The sequence below is a fragment of the Anabrus simplex genome, chromosome 2 (assembly GCF_040414725.1).
Source record: "Anabrus simplex isolate iqAnaSimp1 chromosome 2, ASM4041472v1, whole genome shotgun sequence".
In the NCBI taxonomy this organism is placed as follows: Eukaryota; Metazoa; Arthropoda; class Insecta; order Orthoptera; family Tettigoniidae; genus Anabrus; species Anabrus simplex.
In genome coordinates this window covers 1,043,550,710-1,043,570,601 of record NC_090266.1, presented here as the reverse complement: position 1 = coordinate 1,043,570,601, position 19,892 = coordinate 1,043,550,710, and the positions used below count along the sequence as shown (strand labels likewise).

At 38.9% G+C, this 19,892-nt stretch overlaps 1 protein-coding gene across 3 annotated transcripts in view; it reads left to right on the top strand.

The window, feature by feature from the left end:
- Positions 1–3,552: 3,552 nt before the first annotated feature.
- Positions 3,553–19,892, top strand: part of LOC136864676 (activating transcription factor 7-interacting protein 1) — a 251,456-nt gene continuing 235,116 nt past the window's right edge. For all 3 annotated transcript variants that reach the window (XM_068226381.1, XM_067141985.2, XM_067141983.2), the window contains exon 1: positions 3,553–3,670. The gene's annotated coding sequence lies outside the window, so the exon portion shown is untranslated. The remainder of the gene's footprint in view (positions 3,671–19,892) is intronic.

Below are 19,892 nucleotides of genomic sequence, written 5' to 3'. Positions count from 1 at the left end.
ATGGGGTGAATACTATTTAACAGATACTTAGAAAGCAAATCTATTTAGTAGGGAATTCAGAGATTCAGTAGAAGATTGTCAGGAGTTTGAAACAGTAACAGAAGATAGAGATGGAGAGACACATAGGGAAACAAGGAGCTTCTCATTCACAAATGAAGATATTTTCAGAGAAATCCAACTGCTTCAGCAAGGAAAAGCAGCAGGAAGTGATCAAATTACTAGGGAGGTATTAAAGACAATGGGGTGGTACATAGAGCCTTATTTAAAATTTTTCTTTGACTATGTCATAAATAATAGTGTAATACCAAAAGAATGGAAGGAATCTATAATTATACCAATTTATAAAGGAAAGGGTGATAAAAGGAAACCTGAGGACTACAGACCAATCAGCCTGACCAGTATAGTTTGTAAAATACTGGAGAGTTTAATAGCAAAGTACATCAGAGGGATATGCGATGATAAAAATTGGTTCATGAGGAGCCAGTATGGATTTAGAAAGAAATTTTCTTGTGAGGCACAATTGGTGGGATTTCAGCAGGACATATCAGATCAGTTGGATTCAGGAGGCCAGTTAGATTGCACAGCCATAGATCTTTCCAAAGCCTTTGATAGAGTGGAACATGGAGTATTATTAAAGGAATTAGAGGGAATACGATTGGATGTAAGGGTTATACGTTGGATAAGAACATTTCTAAATTCAAGGGTTCAGAAAGTCAAAGTAGGAAATAATATATCACAGGAAGAGAAAGTTTGGAAGGGAATCGCACAGGGTAGTATAATCGGTCCGTTACTTTTCTTGATATACACAAATGATTTAGGGAACAATATAACATCAAAAATAAGATTGTATGCAGATGACATAATTGTTTATAGGGAAATAAATAACATTAAGGATTGTTCAGAATTACAAAGGGACCTTGAAAGTATCCAACAGTGGGTTGAAGAAAATAATATGAAGGTTAATGGAGGCAAATCAACTGTTACAACATTTACAAACAGGAGCTTTAAAACTGAATTTGAATATACTTTGGATGGGGTAGTTATCCCAAAAGATGGCAAGTGCAAATACTTAGGTGTGAGATTTGAAAGTAATTTGTACTGGAAGGGTAATGTTGATGACATTGTTGGGAAAGCATACAGATCGTTACATGTCATAATGAGGCTACTTAAAGGATGCAACAAAGAATTAAAAGAAAAAAGTTACTTAAGTATGGTTCGTCCATTATTGGAATATGCAAACAGTGTTTGGGATCCCCGCCAAGAATACCTAATAAAAGAAATAGATAGTGTGCAGAGGAAAGCAGCAAGATTTGTAACAGGGTATTTCAGGAGAAACAGTAGTGTATCAGAAATGTTAGAGGAACTTGGGTGGGAAACTTTAAGTAAGAGAAGGGAGAAAACTAGACTTATAGGATTATATAGAGCCTATACAGGAGAAGAAGCATGGGGAGAAATCCGTGAGAAGCTTCAGCAGGAAAATAATTATATTGGCAGAACTGACCACAAGTATAAAATTAGATGGAATTTTAGCAGAAGTGACTGGGGTAAATTTTCATTCATTGGGAATGGCGTGAAGGAGTGGAACAGTTTACCAGGGGTAGTGTTTGATCTTTTTCCAAAATCTGTACAGGTATTCAAGAAGAGAATAAACAGCAACAGGAAAACTAAATGAAAGGTTAGAGGGCATTCGACCAGTGCAGGCTATTGAAAATAAAAAATATGTGCGATTAAATTAATTCCATCCCCTGGTCCATGGAGTTTGGACAGCCAAAGTAGGGGACTGCCTGTAGGGGTGAAGTACAGTGGGGACTTCGAGGGCCCTGGGACCGCTACGGTAGCTGTGAAGGCCCTTCAGGAACTCTGAAAAGTGGTGGCAAAAGGGGACTCTCGTTAAGACGCAGCAGGTCGTTATGCTACTTAGGTTGCAAAATGGGTAAAAAAAAGGGTAAATAAATGCAATGTAAATTTTAATCTTATACCAGTTGCATAGTATTATTTTAAGTAATTCCTCATACTGTACATGAGTTGACTATGTTTGTAAGTATAGGAGATATTATAAGTATAATTTTGTAAACAATATAAATTCACTAAGGATGATCTGTTTGTTTAATAGAAAAAAATTGTTAGCATAAATTGTATATTATTGTATTCTAGAAAAAAAAATCTTCTCTTGTTAATTTAATATTTAGTGCTTGACAATAATGTATTTTAGTGTAGCATTTGCCACCGAGGTAGACTCCTCATTTGTAAATAAAAAATTTTGATTTAATGTCCTGGGGTGAAGACCCCGTTCAGAATCACTCGGTCCACATGTCTGTCCACTTTTTTAAACTTCCATAAGAAGTCGTGTCAGCTTTCGGTGTACGGATTCTGTCGGACACGTTAGAAAACATATCATCAGATAGCACATCATACCACTAGGTAGCTCCTCGACTTTGGAGGAGGACACCGTTCGGAAGTCCTCGGCGTCTTCAAAAACCTGGTTTTATTGAGTACCAATTTTAGGTTTAAAAGTGTTCAGGTTAATGTAGTCTTCATCGTTGACAGTGTTCTGACAAAAGTTACTGGATGTAACACAGTTCGAGTCCATATGCACTGATATGCATATTATTATATACCCTATATATTTTAATATAAATACTTCTAACACTACACCATACCAATAATCCATTATGAAGTTTCAACTTCCCCAGTGTATACTTTTAAAACAGGTCGAAATAACATTATTTTGTTATCATCTATTCACAATTCAAACATTAGTATGTTCGAACTACGTGTTTCTACAATGGCGCCCCTTTTTCTTCCCAGTAGATTGTAGCATCACGGAGTTTACTCCCGAAGCATGAACTTCCGAGATACTTAGGTTTTGTTTAATTTTTGTTATTATATAACTCTAGCAGACAATGTGCACAAAGTTCGCGTTACTATTGTCTTTTGTCGCCCCTAGCACACATGTTAATACGTTGTTCATTTGTTAGAAAGATCCAGATTCAGTAGGTAAATTCTCTTTGGTAGGTCAGCTACTCTTTGGTAGGAACGGTTTAGGGTAACAAGACGTTAGTCATATCACATGTCCTTGGTAAGCTTTCATTACACTTTGCGCGATATATACATTCTACCCATCCATTTGTGTTATTCCATCCTTAATACTAGATCCTTAAGTTGTTGTGTGCTATCCTTTGTACTTCCCAATTGTCGGCTCGTTCCGTATGTCAAAGTAGAAGACGCCAAGATGAGCCACTTCGGCGTGAAGATATAGTACCTTGTGTCCCCGTGCTTACTCCTATGTCTATTACACTTACACCCACAAGATGTAGATGTTCACCCATACCAGTGATCCTTGTACTGCGAGATAAAGTATTTCTTAGTCACCATAACTAAATGTTTCTGAGTGTTCGACAGTGTTTCATTTACAAAGTATTGGAACTGGGTGTTAGTTACATACAGAGCCCAACCAAATATCAAGAAAGAAAGAAAGAACTTCCGAGATATTGTCGGTTTTGTTTCAAAGCTTTTGTTGTTTGTGTCCGGCCGGCTTCTGGCAACCCTGTCAAAAAAGTGACAGTTGACACTTTGTCAGAATTTGTGTTTTTCTGTCATTTAAGTCGTTTTTGCGTTGATTGATCATAAGGACTTTTGCTAATCCATTTTAAACCAGGTAATCTGTAAGGTAAGAATATATATTTTTCTTATTTTTAATGTCAAACAGTTTACATTGATTGCGCAACCGTAGTTGACACTTCCAGTGCGTCACTTGAGATATTTCGTAGCTGCCGGATTTTACACGCAGATACCTTTCAAAAAAATAGAAGATATGATGCCTGGTTTTATTGAGTACCAATTTTAGGTTTAAAAGTGTTCAGGTTAATGTAGTCTTCATCGTTGACAGTGTTCTGACAAAAGTTACTGGATGTAACACAGTTCGAGTCCATATGACAGAATGTACCAGAATAGTTTCGTGTCACTAGTTCTGGAGCCCTTATCCCAATGTTAAGCACAAAATATTTATTGGAACGCTCATTCGAGAGACCATGTATTCAACACACAAGTTGAGTCGTTCTTTTTCTTTCACACATCTATGCCCGCCCCCCTGCTCCCTCCCCAGCGATGGTAATTTTTTTTAGTGAAATGGATTTGCTGTATTTATGTCGTTTCTTGTTGATTATATTATAATTGATGAATTTCTTTTCCCTAAAATTTGTTGGGCATTTCAGTGGTTACTTTTGAAGGCGTGTACCTACAGGAAAACCAAGTAAGCTGGTCATTGATGATGAACGGCTTAAATTGGCCTAATAACGAGTGATTAAACATCTACTTGTTTGTAACCAACCATGATCCAACTTTTGAACCTGATCTCTGTATTTCATTAACTATTGAACAACTTGCTGTCTTAATTTTATTGGTTGCCTTACCTGCAAGTGAAAGCTGTTGCAAGTGTCAGTATTAGAGTTGTAACAGGTCTTAAGTTTGTTAAGGCATTTTTTTAATACAGTATTGGCTGAGTGTTCGCTTGTACTAGGTAGAAAGGTTTTCTTTTTTTTGTATTAGACTCCTTTAAACAAAAATCATCATGTCTTCTGTATTGACAAACATTGTCCTGCAAAAGTAGCAAAGGCTCGACAGCAAGTTTTCATTTCTTAGGTTCATATAATGGCTGTGCATACATATACCATCATAACTCAGGTAATAAAAATTTCCACTCTTCCAGCAGCTTGCATGTCAACAAACAGTCTTCTCTTATTTAGGTTCTTTTTAGTGTCAAAATTTGGTTCTGGAATCTTGCCTGTGTTGGCTACTATTAATTTGATGGAATTTTACGTGAGTTGCTAGGTAAGAATTTAATAAAGAATATTTTGTTTTTCTTTTATCACCAGAGAAAGGTGTAGTCCTCTCAGTTATTGTACAGTTCAATCAATCAATCGCCAGACTGAGTGGCTCAGATGGTTGAGGCGCTGGCCTTCTGACCCCAACTTGGCAGGTTCGATCCTGGCTTAGTCCGGTGGCATTTGAAGGTGTTCAAATATATTAGCCTCGTGTCTGGAGATTTTTTAAAATGGTTTTTTTTTTTTTTTTGCTAGTGGCTTTACGTCGCACCGACACAGATAGGTTTTATGGCGACGATGGGATAGGAAAGGCCTGGGAGTTGGAAGGAAGCGGCTCTGGCCTTAATTAAGGCACAGCCCCAGCGTTTGCCTGGTGTGAAAATGAGAAACCATGGAAAACCATCTTCAGGGCTGCCGACAGTGGGATTTGAACCCACTATCTCCTGGATGCAAGTTCACAGCCGCGTGCCTCTAACCGCATGGCCAACTCGCCCAGTGTCTGTAGATTTACTGGCACGTAAAAGAACTCCCGCGGGACTAAATTCCGGCACCTCGGCGTCTTCAAAAACCATACAAGTAGTTCGTGGGATGTAAAGCCAATAACATTTTTATTATTATTTTTATTACTACAGTAAACAAATCACATTGTTAATTGACTATAATAAAGGTAGTAACAATATTAAACAGTAGTGCAAGTCAGTCGTTATTAGAAATTAAGTAATTATTATCAATCGATCACTACTGATCTGTCCGACTCGTTGGCTGAATGGTCGGCGTACTGGCCTGCGGTTCAGAGGGTCCCGGGTTCGATTCCCGGCCGGGTCGGGGATTTTAACCTAAATTGGTTAATTCCATTGGCTCGGGGGCTGGGTGTATGTGGCGTATGCAACATTAGAAATCATCCTAGGTAGGGCCCTCATCTTCACAGACATGCAGGTCGCCTAATGGGCCGTCTACTAGAAAGAGACCACTCTGGAGGCCATATGCCAGTATATAGTACTACTGATCTGCATTTAGGGCAGTCGCCCAGTTGGCATATTCCCTATCTGTTGTTTTCCTTGTCTTTTCTTAAATGATTTCAAAGAAAATTGGAAATTTATTAAACATCTCCCTTGGTAAGTTACGCCAATCCCTAACTCCCCTTCCTATAAACAAATATTTGCCCCAATTTGTCCTCTTGATGCTGGATGCTACTAGGTGATGTTATACATGGAGTGAAGGAAGTAGAGTTCTCTTCACCGAGCCCGATAGCTGCAGTCCCTTAAGTGCGGTCAGTATCCAGTAATCGGGAGATAGTGGGTTCGAACCCCACTGTCGGCAGCCCTGAAGATGGTTTTCTGTGGTTTCCCATTTTCACACCAGGCAAATGCTGGGGCTGTACCTTAAGGCCACGGCCGCTTCCTTCCCATTCCTAGGCCTTTCCAATCCCACCGTCGCCATAAGACATATCTGTGTCGGTGCGACGTAAAACAACTAGCAAAAAAAAAAAAGTTCTCTTCTGAAGTTAAATAATGGTAAGCATAGTTTGGTGGACCTGTGCATTTACTTTTATGAAAATGTCTTCAGGCTTGTGTTTACATTGATAAAGGGGGATATTTTGCCTAACTTATAAGGAATGAGATAATAAAGCAAAATTTCAATAAGAATTTCAGTGTATCTCCTCTTCCCTGTTAAATTCTTTTTCCAGTTACTTGACCCAGATATGTCTGCTGTTGATTTAATGTGCTGTAATCTGCCTTGTTGATATTGAAAGATATCCAAAGACAAACTACAAGGCAGAAAAAGTAAATCAGCAGCTCTTGCAAGGTGGTAAGATGATCCATAGTAAATTATTTGTAAGCATTTTGGAGTAATATACTGCAGTATTAAAACAGGTTAATTCAGGAAAAATAAATATATTTTGTTAGCTTACCTTCAGTTCAGTCCTAATTGCATATTCTTTATGATAAATCTGTTGGGGCGACTTACAAATTTTGGTTATTTCTGTGAAAAATATTCAATTTGTTTTTATGTTCATGATAAGTTTCAGATCCTTTGAAGCTTGTTTGGTACATTATTTTCTGTAGTAAAATGTAAGCGTGGAAGATAATGTTCCATAATTTGTGTTCTTTGATAAAATAATGGAGCCAAAACACAAGATTTGGAATATTTGTGGAGAAGAAAGGTACAGTACTCTTCTATACCAGTACTGTAAATATGAATTTCCACTTGAACTGGGTTTTAGTATCGCCGGGAAAAATTTGAAATGTAGTTCGGCCGCCACATGTGCAGACATTCTACTACTCTGCTTTTACAGGACATTGCCCAGGGTGCACCATTTTGGAGGTTATTACTGTTGTTAGTCATTATTTGTACAGTAATGGTATGTGATAGCAGTACGAAGGAAAGTGTGAAAAAATCATACAACAAATTAATCCGTTTGTATTGCCCTAAAACAAATTTTATCATGTCATCTGCATGAATTTGATCTATGTCTTGCTGACTAATATGTGAAAATATCAGTTTTTCAGTCATTTGCATATGCTTTTGTCATGTAGTTTCTGTATGCTAATGTTACAGCTGTATTTTACTCGTAATTGGGAGGAAATTATTTTCAACTTTGTACAACTATATTTGAAAATTAAAGTTTTGGGTGAAAATGGTCAATTTCATCTCTCTGCTGTAGGAAGATGATTTATACATAATCATTAAAACAGAAAGTTTGAAAATGTTTGAAAAAATGACCAAAACACTTTAAAAAAAAGTATTTCCCCATTACTGTCGAAGAAAGTTCTTCAAAACGCCCTTTTTTTGATAGTTTCACACAACTCATGCTCCCTATGTATATTTTCTTCATTCAATTTACAGTCTGCTTTATGGTGCCTTTGGTCTCCAGTGCTTTCTATACGTTGCTTCTACTCTTCTGTATATAAAAAAAAAAAAAAAAAAACCATCAGCCACATCCACAGATATATTATTTAATTATGATAAAATTACGATGATTAGTAGAAGATAAATTATGGAGAAGTTTGCCCGTTTACATTTCACCAAATCTAGATATAAATCTCTCGCATTTAAGCACTCTTGTTATACCAGTTGTGTTCTGTTTCATCCTTCGTCCTTGAATAGAGGAGATGCACGCTAGCTACAACATTGTGTTTTACACTTGCTTTAATGTATGTTAACCAAGCTCGATAGCTGCAGCCGCTTAAGTGCGGCCAGTATCCAGTATTCGGGAGATAGTGGGTTTGAACCCCTTCCAGATAAATACTGTGGCCACTTCCTTCCCTCTACTTGCCGTTTCCTATCCCTTCATCACCATAAGACCTATCTGTGTCGGTGCGACGTAAAGTAATATGAAAAAAAAAAGTTCTCTTTCTCACTCTCTTACTTCCTTACATATGTTGGATTGCAAATTTATGGTTCTACAGATTGAAATTGGGAATCTGAAATCTTTCAGGCTGATCCTAAGTGTTTGGTGATTACCTGATCAAAAGGCTATGAAAAGCCAGTTAGTTTGAAGTATTAGTGCTACAGGATAGATTGTCATCTTGCAGAGTTTCTGACCACAGGTTGGGTATGTTTGGAACACAGGCCTCTCCATCTCCTGTCTTCCCACCCTTTCCCTGTCATCTGATCTTGTGAGTACTCTTCTGTATCCCTTCGTGTTCCTTCTTGGTCGTTTTTGTTGTATATCCATCTTGCGTATCTTCTTGAGTATTTTGTTCTCTTGGCACACTCTAGTGTGTCCATACCATCAGAGTCTTGCTGTCTCAGTATTGTCCTGCAAGGGTTCTGTTTGTACTTTCTTTCTGATATTTTAATTTCTCATTCTATCTAATCTCATTACTCCTATACCGGTACTGCTTCTCAGAAACTTAATTTCTCTTTGTCTCTACTTAAGGCACGTTTCATATAGCACAGGTTTCTGCTGCATAACTCTGCATTGGTACATAGCAAGTTCAGTGTATTAACAGTTTACTTCTCTGGGGACATCCTTGCTCCATATCAGGCTTCTCACATTCTTAAGGAAAGCTCCTGCTTGTCTCACAATATGTTTATATCATTTTCACTTTTTCTTGTTTCTTCATTTGTGCTTCCTAGATACCTTTTATAGTTTCTCCTCGCTGAGGGTTGCCACAAACTCGTTCTTAGTTATGCTGAACTTCATATTCTCCTATTTTTTCACAGTTTGTTCCGATGCATCCAGCTGCTTCTTTTTCTCTTTTTCCCTGTTTCCCCAAATCAAGCTATCTGCAAATATCATTGCTCTCATTTCTTCCTCTCCCAAATTATTCTTGCTACCGTTTTCATTATCTCTTCTATTACCATGGAGAATAGTAAGGGGGACAGTGTACTGCCTTGTTTCAAGCCACATTTCTGTTCCTGCCAATCTATTCTTTCTCCTCCTACTTTCACACAATTCTTGCTCCCTGTGTATATTTTCTTCACTCAATTTACAGTCTGCTTTATGGTGCCTTTGGTCTCCCGTGCTTTCTGTACCTTGCTTCTACTCTTCTGTATATTAAAAAAAAAAAGGAAAAGCCATCAGCAGATTCTTCCCATATTCATAATGGCATTCTTGTAAACGCCTAACAGCTAATACACTGGTGGAAAATGAAACCCCAACACCAAGGAGTTGTGCTAGATAAACTAAATTCAGGAGACGTGTTTGCATATCTGAAAGATGACTGCGTATACACATGTGTGCGATAGTTCACAAAGACTAGTGCTAGTAGTGCCACTATGTCCTTGTGAAGCAAGTTTGCTGTAAATACGCGCTGTACACTTTGTGTGCATTAATCATCCGGTATTGATGTAAGATAGGTGTGAGTCAAACATGCCTCTAAGGAGACAAAGAATGTGCAGTATCAGCAGCATACTGAGTTTGAGGCCGTGTAATAGGGCTACGAGAAGGTATGGGTTCTTTCTGCGATATTGCAGAAAGACTTGGCAGGGATGTATCCTCAATGCTTTGGAGTTGGCAACAATGGTCATGGGAAGGCACTGTGTCAAGAAGACCGGGGTCTGGCCTCACATGGCCCACTATGGAGAAGGAACAGGCACCGAAATGACACAGCTAACTGCAAAAAATTGATTACTTGACGTACAGCACTGAGCCAAATGTCCTTTAGCATTCGTGCCATTAACTCCGAATCACTGCCATCTGCGACTTAAGGGGTGTCAAGCTAGAGCTCATTAGAGAGTGGAGTGGGGATCTGTTGTGATCTCAGATGAGAGCCTTTTCTGTCTTGGTACCAGTGATGGCCATGACTTGGTAAGGAGGCTGCCTGGTGAGCACTTGGAACCAAGCTGTCTGTGGCGTCAACACATTGGACCTACACGTGGTGTGGGGAGCGATTTCCTTTGACAGCAACAGCACTCTTATCATTATCCCAATAACTTTGACAGTAGATTTGTATGTCAGACTGGTTATTGAAACTGTTGTGCTGCCATTCATTTGTAGTATTCAAGGGGGGTGTTTTCAAACAGGATCAACTCTCGTTCTTATACCACTGCTGTCACTCGCCTTGCTCTACAGTGTCAAGCAGTTTCTTGGCCCGCAAGATCACCTGACTTTTAGCCCTTTGAGCACATAGAGGACATTATGGGACAACAGATCCAGCATATTGCTGATCTGACTGACCAATTGCAACAGGCATGGAACTTCATCCCACAAAATGACATGTCACCTGTACGACACAATGCATGCTCGTTTGCATGCTTTCATTCAAAATTGTGGCGACTACAGCAGTTATTGCTGTACCTCCATTTTGCATGTCTTTTCACGCTTACTTGAACCTGTGACCTGGAAACCTTAATCAAATAAATGTTACCTAGACAATTGCTTAGCATAAATTGCATTTCTCTAATTTCATGTCTTCTTGGTGTTTGGATTTCATTTTCTGCCATTGTATATGGTCTACTGTTGGCCTCCCAGATTGGAAGCCATACTGTCCTTCAGTTAGCTTTCAATTTGCTCTGTCTAGGATTTTTTGAAAAACGTTTGCACAATAAGACATCAGTGTGACTCCCCTGTAATTAACATACAATAAAGGGAAGTACAAATGATCCACCTTATATCAATACAAAATATATTGCTAATACAAGATCACAACATTTTTATTAGGTACGGTTTCAATTTCTTTGGACACCATCATCAGCCACAAAAGGTCAAATGAACAAAGAGAGATATATATATATATTATAATACAAAATATAAACCATTAGTAACAAAATGACGTTAATTGGATGAAATATACAGTGTGATGGTGCTTAAAAGTCATTCATACAAAATTTACAAGTTAGGGAGTTGATGGTCGAATAATAAAATAGAAGTGAAAAAATATTAACAAATGGTTTAAAAAGTCTTTGTTACTGTGCAATGCCTAAAAGTCTTGAGCATGGAGTGAATAAACACTGGATGAATGTTGACATCTAAAAGCTGACGTAAAACGAAGTTCCTCTGTTGATAATATATAACTTGGTAGTGGCCTGTAGCATCAGTTTTCATAGGTAAACAATAAATTAATAAGTAATTAAGCAAGTGGATTGTGTTAACGGCATTGACAGGAGTATTGTTGTGAAACCAGAAAGTTCTCCATACAATGCAAGACCTTGATGGGCCTGTTTGTACAGAGAACAGAGAGGAACTGTAATTTTTGTACTCCATTCTATTTTCCTTCTTGGAGGTGGGTATGATTATTCCCTTTTACTGATGTTCAGGGGTCCTCTCCTTCCACATTATTTTGATTCCTCAATACAGCCACTGTTTCCCCATCTCTCCTGCTGCTGTCAGCCCGCACGTGCGCATACGTACATACGCGTGCCGGACTGAGTGGTTCAGACGGTTGAGGCGCTGGCATTCTGACCCCAACTTGGTAGGTTCTATCCTGGCTCAGTCCAGCGGTATTTGAAGGTGCTCATATACATCAGCCTCGTGTTGGTAGATTTACTGGCATGTATAAGAACTCATGCGGGGCTAAATTCCGGCACTGCAGGGTCTCTGAAAACCGTAAAAATATTTAGGGCCTGTACTACGACTGTCAGATAAACAGCCAGATACGTAGGCTGCAGTTTTGCAAACTAGAAGTTAAATATTTTATTGCATACTACCAACGGATTTTAACTACGGTATTGTAATGCGGAAGATGTAGTAACATTTTTATTGGGTTGGTAATAAGGTTACTGAAAATATAGTGAAATTTAGCGCGGTGGTACAAGTGTTCCCTGGTGTTTTCGCTTGTTTAGCTCTATTCCTTTTGAAATTGTATTACTATAGTCCAATATCAGACTTTTATTAAGCTATAATGTGGAAGTCCAGGTCAAAAACAGAATTAGGACTGAAATATACACATACGAAGAAATGTTAAAATTAATTAACTGTATAACGAAACTGAAACTGTTATAGGAAATAAATGTAACCTGGACGCAAAAGTTAAGATTCAGGTTATGTATCTTTTTTGTCTAGTACTACTTACGAGGTTGCGCGTTACGTTGAAAGTAAAGTTTATATTCGTAATTAATGCCATTGATGCAGCGTGGGATCATTAATTTTATTATTAATTCAAAAATTGTTTGCTCATTGAATAAGTACCGGTAGTTAGTTTCTTTCTTTTCAATACAACGTGGGAATAGTAACTGGCAAGCATTTATCTCACTTTAGCGTAAATACTTTTGTAGCAAGTTGTTATGAACTAAAAGAAATATAACCTCCTTAACATCCTCATTCGACGGATCGCCATGAACAACGTCGCGGATAGATTTGGAATAGAACCCACACTTTTTGACACGCATTTTAATGATTAGGAAATGTGTGCTATCACCTCTAGTACCCAACCGACTACAATTTACAAGGTAAAAAAATGTTAATTGGGACTCGAACCAACGAAAAAAAGCTTATCAGCAAACTTTGCTGCCCTAACGACCACGGCTACCAAGAAGCTTACGATGAACCGCATGTGTACTACTGATATACTCAGTAGCAACAACTTTCTAGCTTGGGATATCTTTTAGAATTCTGTGATAGCTGGACAGGAAGCATGACATACTTCATAAATATATACATAAATTACATTGTAACAACTTAATTTCGCACAGCATCATGCAGATGTAGATTAATCTTCATGAGTAGCCATCTTGATTCTTTGCGGTAGCGTCCCCGATGAGAGCTAAGTCCCAGATAAGAGCGTTAACAGCCTCTCCAACTTCGGCATAGCTATACTTGAGAATATTTTCCCAGATTGCACATAAACGATAGTCGTAGTACGCGGTGTCAACCGAACTTCCAGATAAATGTCCAAACTGGCAAATAAATTTATACCGCACTTTTATCTGGCTGTCGTAGTACAGGCCCTTAGTGGGATGTAAAGCCAATATTATTTTTGTACTGACCACGTCCCGACCTGGTGCTTTCTTTCCTTTCATCCTGTTCGGTGCTTCTTCGGCCTCCAACCACTATATAGTATATCCTTTTCCATTTCTGTGGAACCACATGCATTTAGGAGTAGATAGATGGCAAGTAGAAGAAGTACTTTGGGGGGATTGTGGTGAGAATACAATGAATTTGCATACCAACGAGTACAGAGATAAACTGGCTGGAGATTGAGGTAACTGGGGGAGTATGTGTTAACTATCTGTCAGCAGTACCAGAAAGCATTTATATTTTTGTGTTTCATCTTAAAACATAGGTTATTGAAACTCTTTGTGAATTGCTTTTTATAAACACAGATATTTTAAATTTATATATGGCATTGGTATTTTGTTGCAATTAATACCATAGAAATATCTACCAGTGTTTCATCTTCACTTCAAGGTTAGGAATGATATTTTAGTCTGTCATTCTCAACCCTATTAGGTTTCTTCTGTACTGACATAACTCCAGTGTAAGAAATACTAATGCTAGGATGTGTTTTCTCCCAGGATGGTAGTATACTGTGTGAAATTTAATCAAGGCTCTGCAAAGCTAATGCAGTGAGCTTGCATTTGTGATTGTTAGTTTGTAAAACAGAGGTCAGCTCATAGATGAAACTATTTTTACATCAGTCTAGTTTTTCTGTACAGACTTACTGCACAGGTGAATGAGTGAGTGGCTGTGTGGTTTGGGTCACTTAGTTGTCAGCTTGCATTCGGGAGATTGGGTTTGAACCATACTGTCAGGAGCCTTGAGGATGATTTTCGGTTGTTTCTCATTTTTACACCAGGCAAATGCTGCGGCCGTACCTTAATTAAGGCGATGGACAGTTCCTTTCTGCTCCTAGCCCGTTCTTATCCCATTGTTGTAATGAGACTTATCTTGTGTCAATGTGTGATGGTACATTTATCGCACCCTTGTACTGTATGCAGAAGTGAGAAATATTGTCATTATTCCTGTTGTTATTATTATTATTATTATTATTATTATTATTATTTCATTTGTATATCTATTATTAGTATTATGTCCGTCTCCATAGCGTAATGGTTAGTGTTATTAGCTGCCGTCCTGGGGGGCCCGGATTCGGTTCCCGGTACTGCCAGAAATTTAAAACTGGCAGGAGGGCTGGTATGTGGTTGAAATGGTACATGCAGCTCACCTCCAATGGGGGTGTGCCTGAAAAGAGCTGCACCACCTCAGGATGAGGACATGAGTTTGTCTGGCTCCATGGCTAAATGCTTAACATGCTGGCCTTTGGTCACAGGGGTCCCAGGTTTGATTCCCAGCAGGGTCGGGAATTTTAACCATCATTGGTTAATTTTGCTGGCATGGGGGCTGGGTGTATGTGTCGTCTACATCACAATTTCATCCTCATGACGCGCAGGTCGCCTGGAGGAGTCAAATCAAAAAGACCTGCACCTGGTGAGCCAAACATGTCCTTGGACACTCCCGGCACTAAAAGCTATACGCCATTTCATTTTTATTAATATTGTAAGCTGGAAGGTCTCCATATGTGGTATGAGTAATTTGTTTTGTACAACGGCCAGGAAAATATTGCTATTCATAACTCGGGAAGTTTGTATGACATGCGGACATCCCAGAGTCTGGCGAGGTGGATTTGTTGTTGTAGTCGGAAAGTTCCGGTAACTCATGGGAAACACCCTAGAGTCTGTTGATGGTGTTATTGTCTTGGGGCCAGGAAGAGATTCAGGGTGTGGTCTTGACATGAGATCTACTCATGATTGGCTGAACAGGATCAATCTAGGCGTATCATATGAGAGGAAGGGGGAAGCTGATGTTTGTATATGCATGTGGTCATACGGTGAGGGAGACTGTACGGGAATGAAGTAGTGCTGACACACGACACGGGAATGTACTTCACACTGGACGGTACTGTACTGGACTTCAAACGTTGGTGGAAGGTAGTCTTATTATATTTGTGGAATGTGACTGTCCTATAACTGTGGAGTGCTTAGGCACTTAGTATTGTATCACTTGTGGCGGTTTGGTATTACATGTTGGTGAAAGCTGTGAGGTGATATATCTCAGACTTTCCAGAATTTACGTTTTAGTGTGACGAGCATGTGTTGCTCAAGTGAATGTATCTGCAAAACAAGTGTTAGTCAGTTGACACAGTATTATGAGGTACAGTATCTGTGTGATATGTGACAATTATGAGAATCTGCAAGTTGTTGATACAGAGACCGTGAAAGGTACTTAGGTAGATATATGTGCATCGTTCACCGGACTAACTGTAAATGGTGGCTTAGTCCTCGCTTTCATTTTCCCACTGTTTTCATTGTTGTTGTAAATATGGGGTCTTCCAGCAATATTTTGTGTGTGTATTATATGTATATTTTGGTGTGTTGATGAGGTGCTCATGCGCAGATTTTATTGAGAATATAGTTAGTTATTTTAGAATCAGGGGAGTTACTGATGAACCTAGGTGCAGTTCCTACCTATTTAGTCGTTTTCAGAAGGTTAGGTAAGGCCTGAAGCAGATGTACCAGTACGCAGCTTTTATGTACATGCTCTGGGAGAAAAAGAATTATCATGCCCTATCAAAATCCGAGGGATCCATTCTGGTGAACTCTGGCGCCCATACTACGGATATTTCGATTAAATATTTTTATTAATTTAATTTATTTCAATTATTTTATTAAGTTTTGAGTAATTTCATTTATGATTATTTTATTATTAACAACAGTAAAGTTACAAGTGGAATGTATAGGAAATTGTTTAAAAAAACAATAAAAACAAACTGTACAGGTGTGAAAGGTGAGTGGACTCAGGATATCGTATAAGTTGAGAGTAACAGACATGAAAGTAGTTAGAAAGATTGCTGGTACAAACAGGTGGGAACAATGGTAGGAAGATCCTTGGAATGAAGATATAAAGGCTAAGAATAAATTTGATGGTTAAAGATGTGTGTACAAACCGGCTTTGGTGGTAGGCTCATGCGAGATGAATAGATGATATGTTACCTGGGATAATAATAGATTTAGCCATGGAGGATAAGAGAAATAGAGGGAGACAAAGGCAATGATGGTTAAACACTGTTTTTAATGAAGAGGTATGGAACTAAATGAGGCCACAGAAATAGTTGCAAATAGAGGATTGTGGAGATGCATAGTTAATTCAAGGAGGCTTGCAGACTGAACACTGAAAACCATAACAGTATAATGAAGATGAGGAGATTGTCCCTGTCCTGTGTTTTCATGTATGACCTTGTCTCCTCCTATTACTTCCTCTTCCCACACTGACATGGCATTATCTCGCACTATTATATCTAGCTACATAGCAGCTACAGTGCTGGTCATAAGAAGATATACGTGGAGTGTGGTGAAGAGAAGGTCCATTATTGATAGACATATGTCAGGCACACATGCAGAAACTTACATGCATTGGTAGAATACATCATATTTATGTGTAGAGTTTCAATATGATAAGACTGATGGGAGCACGGGTGCAACACATCCATTTCACAGTTGATTAGCAAACCGCACTTCCAGCCGAACAAGCGGTGATGAAGGGGAATGGGGGGCGGGGGGAACGTATTTTTGATAAAGGTAATTTTTACGTACTCTACCAATCTAGGGTTAAAAGAACTCCTGTAGGACAAAATTCCATCACCTCATTCATTGTCTCTGAACACTGCAATAGTAGTTGGTGGGATTTTATTTTATTTATTTATAACATTCATACAATTATGTGCATCTTACTTACTTACTTCCTCCTCGGCGCTACAGCCCTTGTAGGGCCTTGGCCTCTCTGACAATTGTAGCCCAATCTTCACGATCTTCTGCACGCCTCCTCCATCTTCTTTATCCCATCTTTCTTAAATCCTCCTCCACCTCATCTAGCCATCTTTTCCTGGGTCTCCCTTTCCATCTTCTAGCACCTGGATTTCCTTTGTAGATCTTCTCGACAGCCCTATTATCCGGCATTCTCTCCACGTGTCCCAACCACCTTAATCTGTTGCTTTTTATTTCGGTTACGATATTTGGATGTCCATAGAGTTCTTCCAATTCCTTGTTTTTCCTTATTCTCCAAAATTCCCCTTCCTTCACTGGGCCAAAAATCTTTCTCAGTATTTTTGTCTCCCATCTGTTCAACAGTTCTTCATCTGCTTTGGTCATTGTCCATGTTTCAGAACCATAAGTTACCACTGGTCGTAATACTGTTCGATAGACTGTCAACTTTAATCTTCTACCAAGGCTGCGTGATCTAAACACTTTCAGTAAAGCTAAGTAAGACCTATTGCTTGCAGCAATCCTTGCTTTTATTTCCTCTTTCATGTCATTATCTTTTGTCACCAGCACTCCTAAATACTTAAACTTTTCACATCTCTCGTAGTTAATCCCATTCAATTTTATGCACTTGTCTTCCCTAACTATGGTCCTCCTAGATGCAAACAGGTAATGAGTTTTGGCATTATTTACTCTTAGGCCCATTTCTCCTTCCTTTTCTAATCTATCCAATCCTTCCTCTAGGTCTTTCAATCTTCTGGAAAGCATATCAACATCATCAGCATACGCCAGATTCTGTGTTTACACGGTTGAACAGTGTACCGCCTGGATTGCTGACCTCCACCTTTCTCATCACACACTCCAAAACCACATTGAAGAGCAGGGTAGATAACACATCCCCTTGCCGCAAACCTTGGTTTACTTCAATCTCTTTAGTAAGATTTCCTTCTATTTTAACCATGCATTTAGTACCCGTTAGGGTCATTTGTACCAGTCTTATCAATTTAGTTGGGAACTCCATGTCCATCATTGTTTGATACAGTTTCCTCCTTTTTACACTATCATAAGCCTGCCGCAAATCCACAAACAGCTGATGCACATCCACATTATATTCATAGCATTTCTCCATTATTTGCCTGACAGTGAAGATGTGATCTGTTGTTGATCTACCCTGTCGAAAGCCACTTTGGTAGTCTCCTAGAATCTGCTCAACCAGTGGAGTGAGTCTCATAGACAAAACCTTGGCTAAGACCTTATAGACCACACTAAGCAAAGATATACCCCTATAATTTTCACAATTTGCTTTATCTTTCTTCTTATGAATTGGGCAAATAATTGCTAAGCTCCAGTGCTCTGGCGTTTGTTCTGTTTCCCAAACTTCCACAATTAGTTGGTGAACAAGTTGCGTCAACTGTTCACCCCCGTATTTAATCATCTCAGCTGAGATGTTATCACTTCCTGGAGCCTTATTATTCTTCAAGTACTTAATTGCCGTCCTCACTTCTTCTATAGATAGTACAGGCACTGGTTTTAAATCTAGGCTAGGATCTCACCAAGGCTGCCCATCCTTTTCTTCCTCTTCTTCCAATCTTACCGTCTCTGCAGCCATATTCAACAGTTCACTAAAGTATTCTGCCCATCGGTCAAGAATCCGGTCTCTTCCCCCAATCATGTTTCCTTCTTTATCCCTACAGAATACAGCATGTGGTTGAAAACCTTCCTGTAAGTCCTTTATTTTCCCATAGAACTTCCGTACTTCTTGCATATCATATTGTTCCTCCAAATCTGTAATCCATTTCCACTCTGCCTCTCTCTTCTTTCTCCTACAAATTCTGTCTGCCTCTTTCCTCTTCTTCCTAAATTCTTCTACATATGTTCTTGTTTTCCTGGTAAACATTTTCTTCCTTGCTTCATTTCTCTCCTCAATTGCTCTTCTGCAATCAAACCATCCTTGCCTTTCAGTCTTTGCTTCCACTCCTAGTACTTCATCTGCAGTTTCCTGCAATGCATCCCTCAAAGTCCACTTTCCTTCGATGTTTTCCACTGCCCAGCTTTATTGTTTAGCCTCCAATTTCTTCTCCATCCTGGATTCATATAGCTGAGCAGTTTTGTTATCTTTCAATTTTGAGACCATGTATCTACTTGGAGCTTTCCCTCTCTTAGCAGATCTGTAAGTTGCAATACGTTGCCTGTATTTTACCCGTACCAAGTAATGGTCCAAATCACAATCAGCTCCCCTACAACTATCAACTTGTAGTATATCAGATGCATGTGTCCTATCGATTACTACATGGTCTATTTTATTAAAGGTGACACCATCTGGTGAACACCAAGTGGCTTTCCATATATTCTTTCTCTGAAACCATGTACTCTTCACCACCATTGAGTTTCCCATGGCAAAATCAATTAGCCTCTGTCCATTATCATTTGACTCATCATGCAAACTTTCCTTCCAAACTGTCTCCCTATAAGCTGCTTCTTTACCCACTTTAGCGTTGAAATTTCCAAGTATGATTTTTACATCTTGTTTTGGGATGCATTCTATTTCTTGTTCCAATTGTCCATAGAACATATATTTCTCTTCATCCTCAGCCTCTTCTGTAAGTGCATACACACACACAAAGGTGATATTGAAAAAATGAGCCTTCATCCTTAGCATTCATATTCTTTCATTTACAGGTTTAAAATTCAAAACTGCTGACTTATATCTGTCATCCACTAGGAAGCCTGTGCCACCTATTGTCCCCCTGGCTCCACCACTATGCAGCACTGTATATCTACCACTTCTAAAAACACAATTTCCTTTCCATCTGACTTCCTGAATTGCTGCTATTCCAATATTATATTTCTCCATTTCTTGTTTCATACTGTTTAGGGCTCCTGGTTTATTCAGGGTTCGTACATTCCAGGTTGCTATATACATATTAT